Here is a 14,043-nt window from a genome sequence, read left to right on the forward strand (position 1 = left end):
CTAAGTTTGAGGTGTTCTATTGGTTTGTAAGTGGAATTTCATCCTTTTTGCTCACATGATATTATATGTATTGTGTTTTAAAGGTTTCAAAGTGTTATTCCCTTCAATTGATTCATTGTTATGTATTGATCCCATTGATTATCTATTGGAGGCATTGATGTCTCACTATTGTTAAAAAGGGAATACAAGTGATATTATGAGATTGCGAAACGACGGCTTTAAATGATATTCAGAGTTCAAATGTTTTATTGGATTGATTAATCATAGTCAGAGCATTGCATGCAATTAGATGATCATCGCCCATAGGCTTTTATCCCTCACAGTTATCGATTTATATCGATGGGATATTTGCACCCACAGACAGAGATACTATTGATATCAATCCAACCAGAGAAAAGAGAAATACCATCGTATTGCTATCTATTGCTATGTTATTGCTACAGTTATTGCTACAGTATTCATGTTTCAGAGTTGATGGTATTTATGATTTCAAAGTCATGATTTACAGAGTATATTGTATCATTGCTATGTTAGAGTTCCACTTGCTGAGTTTTTATACTCATTTCAGTTATTTTCATGTGATGCAGATAAGAGCGACCGACCAGGACAGTGATCGTGGATGGGGGTCATATGCATACACCGTTGGAAGGAGGATTACTTTGTATCATTTTGGGACATGATCATAAGAATGATTCTTTTGTATTTTGTATATCATTTGAATGATCATGTGATTATTTTGTAAACATTTTTATGAAATGTATTTTGAAACTCCTTCCATATTTTAAAGAAAAATTTTAAATTTCCGCTGTGTATTTTATCGTTACGGGTCAGGGTGTCACATTTAGTGGTATCAGAGCCAGGTTCTTCGGACCAATGCATATGACTTCGTCTACTTTCAACTGTCCGGGTATGTTTCTTGCATCTATCCATTGTTATATATTGATTGGTGTCTTGTGAGCAATTGTAGAGTATGCCTCCTAAGCGTAAGGCGGCAGAGGGCGAGGATAGTTCTTCCTCGAGAGTTGTCGACGAGTTCGGCAAGTTGCTTAAGGAGCAGTCTAAGGTGCATAGCGATCAGATTCAGCAGTTGCTCCGATTGCAAGGAGCAGGTCAGGGTCGAAGCCAAGTGAGAGGTCAGGTTGCTCAGGCTGTTGGCACTGATGCAGTCTTTTCTGCTTTTAAGAGAATGGATCCACCGGAATTCGCAGGTAGCACCGATCCTCTAGTTGCTGTCGAGTGGGTCAAGGTGCTTGAAGCTATCTTCGATCATCTCCAGTACGAGGACAAAGACAGGATCAGCTGTGCAGTGTTCATGTTGGTTAAGGCTGCCCGCATCTGGTGGAATGCCACGAAAGTCGGAGTTGATGTTGCGACACTGAAGTGGTCAGAGTTCACTGACCTGTTCTACGACAAGTATTTCCCCGATGCACTTCGAACGAGGAAGGTTACGGAGTTCTTGGAGCTTCGACAGGGGAGCTTAGATGTTGGTCAGTATATTCTGAAGTTTGAGGAGGGTTGCTTGTTTGCTCCGTATATTGCTTCGAACGACAAGGACAAGGGCGCTCATTTCATTCGAGGCCTTAGAGCGGAGATTCGCCGTGATATCAACATGTCTAAAGCTGTTACTTTCAAGGAGATTGTGTCCAAGGCACTGTTGGCCGAGCAGGACGAGAAGGACATCGCCAGGGAGAGGCAAGAGAGGCACCAAGCTGTTGCTCAGAGAGGCCAAGGTTCTAATCAGAGGGGCAGGGATCGTTTCAAGGGCAAGGGCAAGATGGAGTCGAGTCCTAGACCTCCGCCAGTTCCAGTTGTTCCATTTGATCCCGAGAAGCCTTTGTGTCAGAAGTGTGGTAAGCATCACCGTGGAGAGTGCAGATTTGGCACTCAGTCTTGTTATCGTTGTGGCGTGGCAGGCCACGTTGCCAGGAATTGTCCTAAGGGAGCTAGCCAAGGGAAAGTGCAGGGTCGTATCTTTTCGACGACCAAGGAAGGTATTAATCATGATTCTTCATTGATCTCTAGTACTATTTTGATTTCAGGCAGAGTAGCTACTACTTTGATTGATACTGGTGCTACTCATTCTTTTATGTCTGATTTGTTTTTGAGATCTTTGGGTATAGTTCCTTCTATTCTTCCCATTCAGCTTAGTGTTGTTTTGCCTTCGGGAGATGTCTTGTGCCCGACATCGATTGTCTTTGCGTGTCCTGTTCGTATTGAGGAGCGAGTTGTCTTCGCTGATTTGATTGTTATCCCTATGGTTGCCTTCGATGTTATTCTTGGCATGGATTGGCTTTCGACTTACCGTGCAGTTATCGATTGTGTTGCTAAGAAGGTGACTTTTGCAGATGATGGCCAGGGAGGAGTTCTCGCTAGCTCAGGTACTTCGCTGGTCCTTCCTTTTATTTCTTGTCTTGAGGCTGAGAGATTGTTGTGTAGAGGTTGCGATGGGTTTCTTGCTTCTATTGTGGATGTTAGCAGACTGATTAAGTTGAATATTGATGATATCGATGTTGTGAGGGAGTTTGCTGATGTGTTTGAGGATGATGTTCCGGGTTTGCCACCGGACAGAGATGTTGAGTTTGTGATCGATCTAGCTCCTGGTACGGTTCCTATCTCTAAGGCTCCGTACCGGATGGCCCCTACTGAGATGAAGGAGTTGAAGGCGCAGTTGCAGGATCTTCTAGATAAGGGATTCATTCGTCCGAGTTCTTCGCCTTGGGGAGCTCCGGTTCTTTTCGTTAAGAAGAAAGATGGTTCCTTGCGGCTGTGTATCGACTACAGGGAGCTCAACAAAGTGACTGTCAAGAACAAGTATCCGTTGCCACGGATAGATGATTTGTTTGATTAGCTCCATGGTGCCACTGTGTTCTCGAAGATTGATCTTCGGTCTGGCTACTATCAGTTGAAGGTTAGGGAGTCTGATGTCCCTAAGACGGCTTTCAGGACCAGGTATGGTCATTTGAGTTTCTTGTGATGTCGTTTGGTTTGACCAATGCCCCTTCAGTCTTCATGGACCTGATGAACCGTGTGTTCAAGCCGTTCTTGGATAACTTCGTCATTGTTTTCATCGACGATATCCTGATCTATTCCAAGACCAGAGAGCTTCATGCAGAGCATCTCAGAGTGGTGCATCAGTTGTTGCGAGAGAAGAGGTTGTTTGCCAAGTTGAAGAAGTGTGAGTTTTGGCTGGATCAGATTTCTTTTCTAGGCCATGTCGTTTCGAGAGATGTCATTGCTGTTGATCCATTGAAGATTGAGGCGATTCAGAATTGGCCTATTCCTACTACTGTTTCTGAGGTACGCAGTTTCCTCGGTTTGGCGGGTTATTATCGTCGTTTCATTTCAGATTTTTCCAAGATTGCCCTGCCATTGTCCAATCTGACGAGGAAGACTATGAAGTTCGAGTGGTCTATCGAATGCCAGAGTGCATTCCAAGAGCCGAAGGATAGATTGACGACAGCTCCTGTTCTTTCTTTGCCTAGTGGTTCTGAGGATTTCGTTGTCTATACCGATGCGTCGAAGAGAGGCCTTGGTGCAGTTCTGATGCAGCGAGGTAAGGTTATTGCCTATGCTTCTCGCCAGTTGAAGGATTATGAGAAGAATTATCCGACGCACGATTTGGAGCTAGCAGCTGTGGTTTTCGCCCTGAAGATTTGGAGACATTACTTGTATGGCGAAAAGTGTGAGATCTTCACAGACCACAAGAGTTTGAAGTATCTGTTTTCGCAGAAAGAGCTCAACATGCGGCAGAGGAGGTGGTTAGAGCTTGTCAAAGATTATGATGTGACGATTAGTTACCACCCAGGGAAAGCGAACGTTGTGGCAGATGCGTTGAGTCGCAAGTCGAGTTCTTCTTTGAGTTCTTTGATTCAGAGGCCATTGTTGATGGATTTGCAGAGAGAGGAGATTGATCTGGTTATTCCAGGTACCATTGCTCGTCTTTCAGCGTTGGTTATTCGATCTACTTTGACGGACAGGATCCGTAGAGGGCAGTCGACTGATGTTCAGTTGACAGAGTTGAGAGCTAGAGCTGAGGAGAGAGGGAACTCAGAGTTTGGTTCGAATGGTGATGGTTTGGTGACTTTCAGAGGCCGTATTTGTGTTCCTGTTGGCGATGATATTCGTCGAGACTTTTTGTCAGAGGCTCATACCGCACCTTATTCGATTCATCCAGGCAGTACGAAGATGTATCAGGATCTTCGTCGACTCTATTGGTGGCCAGGTATGAAGAAAGATGTTGCTTTGTTCATTTCTCAGTGTCTTACTTGTCAGCAGGTGAAGATCGAGCACCAGAGACCTGCTGGGACATTGCTATCTTTGCCGATTCCTCAGTGGAAGTGGGAGCATATCACTATGGATTTCGTGACTGGTCTGCCCAGAGTTCAGAGAGGTTATAATTCCATTTGGGTCATCGTTGATCGATTGACCAAGTCAGCGCACTTTCTTCCTAGTCAAGACGACGTACTCCATGAATCAGTATGCCGAGGATTACATTGCAGAGGTTGTTAGACTTCATGGTGTGCCCGTGTCGATTGTGTCTGATCGTGACCCCAGGTTTACCTCCGAGTTTTGGAAGAGTCTTCATAGAGCTTTGGGTTCGCGGTTAGCTTTCAGTACAGCTTATCACCCTCAGAGCGACGGTCAGTCAGAGAGAGTCATTCAGATTCTTGAGGATATGCTCAGAGCTTGTACTATTGACTATTCTGGTAGCTGGGATTCTAAATTGCCACTTGTTGAGTTCACGTACAACAATAGCTACCAGGCGTCGATTGGGTTGGCACCGTATGAGGCACTTTATGGCAGGAAGTGCAGATCCCCTTTGTTTTGGGATGAGGTTGGTGAGAGGAAGATGTTGGGTCCCGAGTTGGTCCAGCAGACTGCCGATGTTGTTGCAGTGATCAGAGAGAGGATGAAGACTGCTCAGTCCAGGCAGAAGAGCTATGCAGATGTTCGTCGTAGACCTTTGCAGTTCGAGGTTGGCGATCATGTATTTCTGAAGATAGCACCTCTCAAGGGTGTGATGAGATTTGGCAAAAAGGGTAAACTGAGTCCGAGGTTTATTGGCCCTTTTGAGATCTTGGACAGAGTTGGTGACCGAGCCTACAGATTAGCCCTACCGCCCGATCTTGACAGAGTCCATAATGTGTTTCACGTATCGATGCTCAGGAAGTATATTGCAGATCCTTCCCATGTTCTTCGCCACGAGCCATTGGACTTGACGCCGAATTTGACGTACCAAGAGATTCCGATTCAGATTTGGATCGCACAGTTAGAGTTTTGAGGAACAAAGAGATCGGCATCGTTAAAGTCCTTTGGAGGAACCATTTGATTGAGGAGGCTACGTGGGAACCAGAGACTGAGATGAGAGAGAAGTATCCTGAGTTGTTCGTGCAGTGACGTCAATTTCGCGGACGAAATTCCTCTAAGGAGGGGAGATTGTAATAGCCGAGCCCGGTGTACGGTACGGTTTAAGCTTTATTGTGTTATTTGGGGTTTTATGATTAGATGTTTAGAGTTGTGTTTTGGGTCATAGTATTATTGGTTATTGTTTTATTGAGATATTAGTTGGTGTTGATTGTTCGTTTCAGCGTTTCGGATCGATTTTAGTTGAGTTTGTACTGTTCATTGCCGTGAGTAGAGTGCACCCGCGCTCTTAGAGGAGTGCCCCGCGGTGTACTTTTCATCATTTTGGATTTGGAGGGCCGTGGCATCACCGCACCCGCGGCAGTGCAAGGACCGCACCCGCGGTGTGCACCGCACCCGCGGTAATTGTAGCACCGCACCCGCGGTGTTCGTGGATGGGATTTATTTAGGTTGCCGTGAGCTTAGCGCACCCGCGGTGCTTTTGTGACCGCACCCGCGGTGTAAGTATGGGCGAGATATTTAGCTACTTTTTGGGAGTTGTTGGCCATACCTTATCCATTTCTTTCCCTCCATTCGAGATTTCCCTCTATTGGCAAGGGTTTTCCCTCATTTCTTTTGCTTCCTACCTTTATTCTTGGAGTTATTTGGATTTCCGATTTGAGATCAACGTTCTCCGTGGTATAAGGAAGCTTAGGTAAGTTTTTGGTGCGATTCTATAATAGTTTTTGGAGATGAGTTGCTATAGGTTGATGTTTTGGTTGGTTTAATGGATTATTTAACTTGTATTTGTGGATATAGAGTTGATATTGGTGTTTGTTTTTGGATTAGTGTTGTAGGTGGTATATCAAGAGCTAAGTTTGAGGTTTTCTATTGGTTTGTAAGTGGAATTTCATCCTTTTTGCTCACATGATATTATATGTATTGTGTTTTAAGGTTTCAAAGTGTTATTCCCTTCAATTGATTCATTGTTATGTATTGATCCCATTGATTATCTATTGGAGGCATTGATGTCTCACTATTGTTAAAAAGGGAATACAAGTGATATTATGAGATTGCGAAACGACTGCTTTAAATGATATTCAGAGTTCAAATGTTTTATTGGATTGATTAATCATAGTCAGAGCATTGCATGCAATTAGATTGAATCATCGCCCATAGGCTTTTTATCCCTCACAGTTATCGATTTATATCGATGGGATATTTGCACCCACAGACAGAGATACTATTGATATCAATCCAACCAGAGAAAAGAGAAATACCATCGTATTGCTATCTATTGCTATGTTATTGCTACAGTTATTGCTACAGTATTCATGTTTCAGAGTTGATGGTATTTATGATTTCAAAGTCATGATTTACAGAGTATATTGTATCATTGCTATGTTAGAGTTCCACTTGCTGAGTTTTATACTCATTTCAGTTATTTTCATGTGATGCAGATAATGAGCGACCGACCAGGACAGTGATCGTGGATGGGGGTCATATGCATACACCGTTGGAAGGAGGATTACTTTGTATCATTTTGGACATGATCATAAGAATGATTCTTTTGTATTTTGTATATCATTTGATCATGATCATGTTGATTATTTTGTAAACATTTTTATGAAATGTATTTTGAAATCCTTCCATATTTTAAAGAAAAATTTAAAATTTCCTCCTGTGTATTTATATTTACGGGTCAGGGTGTCACAACAATAACAAAAATAGAATCCCTCACCTTCTTAGTCCTAGGCAACCCAAATAAAGTCCATATAAATGTCAATCCAAGTTCTTTTTAAGAATAGCACGCAAAAGTGTTCCCAAAGTTCTATTGACAACTTCAGTTTGTCCATCCGTTTGAGGATGACAAGTAGTAGAAAACAACAATTTTGTGCCAAGTTTAGCCCATAAAGTATTCCAAAAGTAACTCAAGAATTTAACATCGCGACGAGAAACAATAGTCCTAGGCATGCCATGCAACCTAGCGACTTCTCTAAAGAACAAATCCGCAATGTTTGAAGCATCATCGGTTTTATGACAAGCTATAAAATGTGCCATCTTAGAGAATCTATCCACAACAACAAAAATAGAATCCCTCCCCTTCTTAGTCCTAGGCAACCCCAAAATAAAGTCCATAGAAATGTCAATCCAAGTTCTTTTTAAGAATAGCACGCAAAAGTGTTCCCAAAGTTCTATTGACAACTTCAGTTTGTCCATCCGTTTGAGGATGACAAGTAGTAGAAAACAACAATTTTGTGCCAAGTTTAGCCCATAAGTATTCCAAAAGTAACTCAAGAATTTAACATCGCGACGAGAAACAATAGTCCTAGGCATGCCATGCAACCTAACGACTTCTCTAAAGAACAAATCCGCAATGTTTGAAGCATCATCGGTTTTATGACAAGCTATAAAATGTGCCATCTTAGAGAATCTATACACAACAACAAAAATAGAATCCCTCCCCTTCTTAGTCCTAGGCAACCCCAAAATAAAGTCCATAGAAATGTCAATCCAAGTTCTTTTTAAGAATAGCACGCAAAAGTGTTCCCAAAGTTCTATTGACAACTTCAGTTTGTCCATCCGTTTGAGGATGACAAGTAGTAGAAAACAACAATTTTGTGCCAAGTTTAGCCCATAAAGTCTTCCAAAAGTAACTCAAGAATTTAACATCGCGACGAGAAACAATAGTCCTAGGCATGCCATGCAACCTAACGACTTCTCTAAAGAACAAATCCGCAATGTTTGAAGCATCATCGGTTTTATGACAAGCTATAAAATGTGCCATCTTAGAGAATCTATCCACAACAACAAAAATAGAATCCCTCCCCTTCTTAGTCCTAGGCAACCCCAAAATAAAGTCCATAGAAATGTCAATCCAAGTTCTTTTAAGAATAGCACGCAAAAGTGTTCCCAAAGTTCTATTGACAACTTCAGTTTGTCCATCCGTTTGAGGATGACAAGTAGTAGAAAACAACAATTTTGTGCCAAGTTTAGCCCATAAAGTATTCCAAAAGTAACTCAAGAATTTAACATCGCGACAGAAACAATAGTCCTAGGCATGCCATGCAACCTAACGACTTCTCTAAAGAACAAATCCGCAATGTTTGAAGCATCATCGGTTTTATGACAAGCTATAAATGTGCCATCTTAGAGAATCTATCCACAACAACAAAAATAGAATCCCTCCCCTTCTTAGTCCTAGGCAACCCCAAAATAAAGTCCATAGAAATTTCAATCCAAGTTCTTTTTAAGAATAGCACGCAAAAGTGTTCCCAAATTCTATTGACAACTTCAGTTTGTCCATCCGTTTGAGGATGACAAGTAGTAGAAAACAACAATTTGTGCCAAGTTTAGCTCATAAAGTATTCCAAAAGTAACTCAAGAATTTAACATCGCGACGAGAAATAATAGTCCTAGGCATGCCATGCAACCTAGCGACTTCTCTAAAGAACAAATCAGCTACGTTTGAAGCATCATCGGTTTTATGACAAGCTATAAAATGTGCCATCTTAGAGAATCTATCCACAACAACAAAAATAGAATCCCTCCCCTTCTAAGTCCTAGGCAACCCCAAAATAAAGTCCATAGAAATGTCAATCCACGTTCTTTTTAAGAATAGCACGCAAAAGTGTTCCCAAATTCTATTGACACTTCAGTTTGTCCATCCGTTTGAGGATGACAAGTAGTAGAAAACAACAATTTTGTGCCAAGTTTAGCCCATAAAGTCTTCCAAAAGTAACTCAAGAATTTAACATCGCGACGAGAAACAATAATCCTAGGCATGCCACGCAACCTAACGACTTCTCTAATGGACAAATCCGCAATGTTTGAAGCATCATCGGTTTTATGACAAGCTATAAAATGTGCCATCTTAGAGAATCTATCCACAACAACGAAAATAAAATCCCTCCCATTCTTAGTCCTAGGCAACCCCAAAATAAATTCCATAGAAATGTCAATCCAAGTTCTTTTTAAGAATAGCACGCAAAGGTGTTCCCAAAGTTCTATTGACAACTTCAGTTTGTCCATCCGTTTGAGGATGACAAGTAGTAGAAAACAACAATTTTGTGCCAAGTTTAGCCCATAAAGTCTTCCAAAAGTAACTCACGAATTTAACATCGCGACGAGAAACAATAGTCCTAGGCATGCCACGCAACCTAACGACTTCTCTAAAGAACAAATCCGCAATGTTTGAAACATCATCGGTTTTATGACAAGCTATAAAATGTGCCATCTTAGAGAATCTATACACAACAACAAAAATAGAATCCCTCCCCTTCTTAGTCCTAGTCAACCCCAAAATAAAGTCCATAGAAATGTCAATCCAAGTTATTTTTAAGAATAGCACGCAAAAGTGTTCCCAAAGTTCTATTGACAACTTCAGTTTGTCCATCCGTTTGAGGATGACAAGTAGTAGAAAACAACAATTTTGTGCCAAGTTTAGCCCATAAAGTATTCCAAAAGTAACTCAAGAATTTAACATCGCGACGAGAAACAATAGTCCTAGGCATGCCATGCAATCTAGCGACTTCTCTAAAGAACAAATCAGCTAATGTTTGAAGCATCATCGGTTTTATGACAAGCTATAAAATGTGCCATCTTAGAGAATCTATCCACAACAACAAAAATAGAATCCCTCTCCTTCTTAGTCCTAGGCAACCCCAAAATAAAGTTCATAGAAATGTCAATCCAAGTTCTTTTTAAGAATAGCACGCAAAAGTGTTCCCAAAGTTCTATTGACAACTTCAGATTGTCCATCCGTTTGAGGATGACAAGTAGTAGAAAACAACAATTTTGTGCCAAGTTTAGCCCATAAAGTCTTCCAAAAGTAACTCAAGAATTTAACATCGCGACGAGAAACAATAGTCCTAGGCATGCCATGCAGCCTAGCTACTTCTCTAAAGAACAAATCCGCTATGTTTGAAGCATCATCGGTTTTATGACAAGCTATTAAATGTGCCATCTTAGAGAATCTATCCACAACAACAAAAATAGAATCCCTCCCCTTCTTAGTCCTAGGCAACTCCAAAATAAAATCCATAGAAATGTCAATCCAAGTTCTTTTTAAGAATAGCACGCAAAAGTGTTCCCAAAGTTCTTTTGACAACTTAAGTTTTTCCATCCGTTTGAGGATGACAAGTAGTAAAAAACAACAATTTGTGCCAAGTTTAGCTCATAAAGTATTCCAAAAGTGACTCAAGAATTTAACATCGCGACAAGAAACAATAGTCCTAGGCATGCCATGCAACCTAACGACTTCTCTAAAGAACAAATCCGCAATGTTTGAAGCATCATCGGTTTTATGACAAGCTATAAAATGTGCCATCTTAGAGAATCTATCCACAACAACAAAAATAGAATCCCTCCCCTTCTTAGTCCTAGGCAACCCCAAAATAAAGTCCATAGAAATGTCAATCCAAGTTCTTTTTAATAATTGCACGCAAAAGTGTTCCAAAAATTCTATTGACAACTTCAGTTTGTCCATCCGTTTGAGGATGACAAATAGTAGAAAACAACAATTTGTGCCAAGTTTAGCTCATAAAGTATTCCAAAAGTAACTCAAGAATTGAACATCGCGACGAGACACAATAGTCCTAAGCATGCCATGCAACCTAGCGACTTCTCTAAAGATCAAATCCGCAATGTTTGAAGAATCATCGGTTTTATGACAAGCTATAAAATGTGCCATATTAGAGAATCTATCCACAACAACAAAAATAGAATCCCTCCCCTTCTTAGTCCTAGGCAACCCCAAAATAAAGTCCATAGAAATGTCAATCCAAGTTCCTTTTAAGAATAGCACGCAAAAGTGTTCCCAAAGTTCTATTGACAACTTCAGATTGTCCATCCGTTTGAGGATGACAAGTAGTAGAAAACAACAATTAGTGCCAAGTTTAGCTCATAAAGTATTCCAAAAGTAACTCAAGAATTTAACATCGCGACGAGAAACAATAGTCCTAGGCATGCCATGCAACCTAGCGACTTTTCTAAAGAACAAATCCGCAATGTTTGAAGCATCATCGGTTTTATGACAAGCTATAAAATGTGCCATCTTAGAGAATCTATCCACAAAAACGAAAATAGAATCCCTCCCATTCTTAGTCCTAGGCAACCCCAAAATAAATTCCATAGAAATGTCAATCCAAGTTCTTTTTAAGAATAGCACGCAAAGGTGTTCCCAAAGTTCTATTGACAACTTCAGTTTGTCCATCTGTTTGAGGATAACAAGTAGTAGAAAACAACAATTTTGTGCCAAGTTTAGCCCATAAAGTCATCCAAAAGTAACTCAAGAATTTAACATCGCGACGAGAAACAATAGTCCTAGGCATGCCATGCAACCTAACGACTTCTCTAAAGAACAAATCCGCAATGTTTGAAGCATCTTCGGTTTTATGACAAGCTATAAAATGTGCCATCTTAGAAAATCTATCCACAACAACAAAAATAGAATCCCTCACCTTCTTATTCCTAGGCAACCCAAAATAAAGTCCATATAAATGTCAATCCAAGTTCTTTTTAAGAATAGCACACAAAAGTGTTCCCAAAGTTCTATTGACAACTTCAGTTTGTCTATCCGTTTGAGGATGACAAGTAGTAGAAAACAACAATTTTGTGTCAAGTTTAGCCCATAAAGTATTCCAAAAGTAACTCAAGAATTTAACATCGCGACGAGAAACAATAGTCCTAGGCATGCCATGCAACCTAGCGACTTCTCTAAAGAACAAATCCGCAATGTTTGAAGCATCATCGGTTTTATGACAAGCTATAAAATGTGCCATCTTAGAGAATCTATCCACAACAACAAAAATAGAATCCCTCCCCTTCTTAGTCCTAGGCAACCCCAAAATAAAGTCCATAGAAATGTCAATCCAAGTTCTTTTTAAGAATAGCACGCAAAAGTGTTCCCAAAGTTCTATTGACAACTTCAGATTGTCCATCCGTTTGAGGATGACAAGTAGTAGAAAACAACAATTAGTGCCAAGTTTAGCTCATAAAGTATTCCAAAAGTAACTCAAGAATTTAACATCGCGACGAGAAACAATAGTCCTAGGCATGCCATGCAACCTAGCTACTTCTCTAAAGAACAAATCCGCTATGTTTGAAGCATCATTGGTTTTATGACAAGCTATAAAATGTGCCATCTTAGAGAATCTATTCACAACAACGAAAATAGAATCTCTCCCCTTCTTAGTCCTAGGCAACCTAAAATAAAGTCCATAGAAATGTCAATCCAAGTTCTTTTTAAGAATAGCACGCAAAGGTGTTCCCAAAGTTCTATTGACAACTTCAGTTTGTCCATCAGTTTGAGGATGACAAGTAGTAGAAAACAACAATTTTGTGCCAAGTTTAGCTCATAAAGTCTTCCAAAAGTAACTCAAGAATTTAACATCGCGACGAGAAACAATAGTCCTAGGCATGCCATGCAACCTAACGACTTCTCTAAAGAACAAATCCGCAATGTTTGAAGCATCTTCGGTTTTATGACAAGCTATAAAATGTGCCATCTTAGAAAATCTATCCACAATTGTAATAGCCGAGCCCGGTGTACGGTACGGTTTAAGCTTTATTGTGTTATTTGGGGTTTTATGATTAGATGTTTAGAGTTGTGTTTTGGGTCATAGTATTATTGGTTATTGTTTTATTGAGATATTAGTTGGTGTTGATTGTTCGTTTCAGCGTTTCGGATCGATTTTAGTTGAGTTTGTACTGTTCATTGCCGTGAGTAGAGTGCACCCGCGCTCTTAGAGGAGTGCCCCGCGGTGTACTGTTCATCATTTTGGATTTGGAGGGCCGTGGCATCACCGCACCCGCGGCAGTGCAAGGACCGCACCCGCGGTGTGCACCGCACCCGCGGTAATTGTAGCACCGCACCCGCGGTGTTCGTGCATGGGATTTATTTTGGTTGCCGTGAGCTTAGCGCACCCGCGGTGCTTGTGTGACCGCACCCGCGGTGTAAGTATGGGCGAGATATTTAGCTACTTTTTGGGAGTTGTTGGCCATACCTTATCCATTTCTTTCCCTTCCATTCGAGATTTCCCTCCATTGGCAAGGGTTTTCCTCTATTTCTTTTGCTTCCTACCTTTGATTCTTGGAGTTATTTGGATTTCCGATTTGAGATCAACGTTCTCCGTGGTATAAGGAAGCTTAGGTAAGTTTTTGGTGCGATTCTATCATAGTTTTTGGAGATGAGTTGCTATAGGTTGATATTTTGGTTGGTTTAATGGATTATTTAACTTGTATTTGTGGATATAGAGTTGATATTGGTGTTGTTTTTGGATTATTGTTGTAGGTGGTATATCAAGAGCTAAGTTTGAGGTGTTCTATTGGTTTGTAAGTGGAATTTCATCCTTTTTGCTCACATGATATTATATGTATTGTGTTTTAAAGGTTTCAAAGTGTTATTCCCTTCAATTGATTCATTGTTATGTATTGATCCCATTGATTATCTATTGGAGGCATTGATGTCTCACTATTGTTAAAAAGGGAATACAAGTGATATTATGAGATTGCGAAACGACGGCTTTAAATGATATTCAGAGTTCAAATGTTTTATTGGATTGATTAATCATAGTCAGAGCATTGCATGCAATTAGATGATCATCGCCCATAGGCTTTTATCCCTCACAGTTATCGATTTATATCGATGGGATATTTGCACCCACAGACAGAGATACTATTGATATCAATCCAACCAGA

The sequence above is a fragment of the Primulina eburnea genome, chromosome 10 (genome assembly GCF_022965805.1).
Source record: "Primulina eburnea isolate SZY01 chromosome 10, ASM2296580v1, whole genome shotgun sequence".
Taxonomy (NCBI): Eukaryota; Viridiplantae; Streptophyta; class Magnoliopsida; order Lamiales; family Gesneriaceae; genus Primulina; species Primulina eburnea.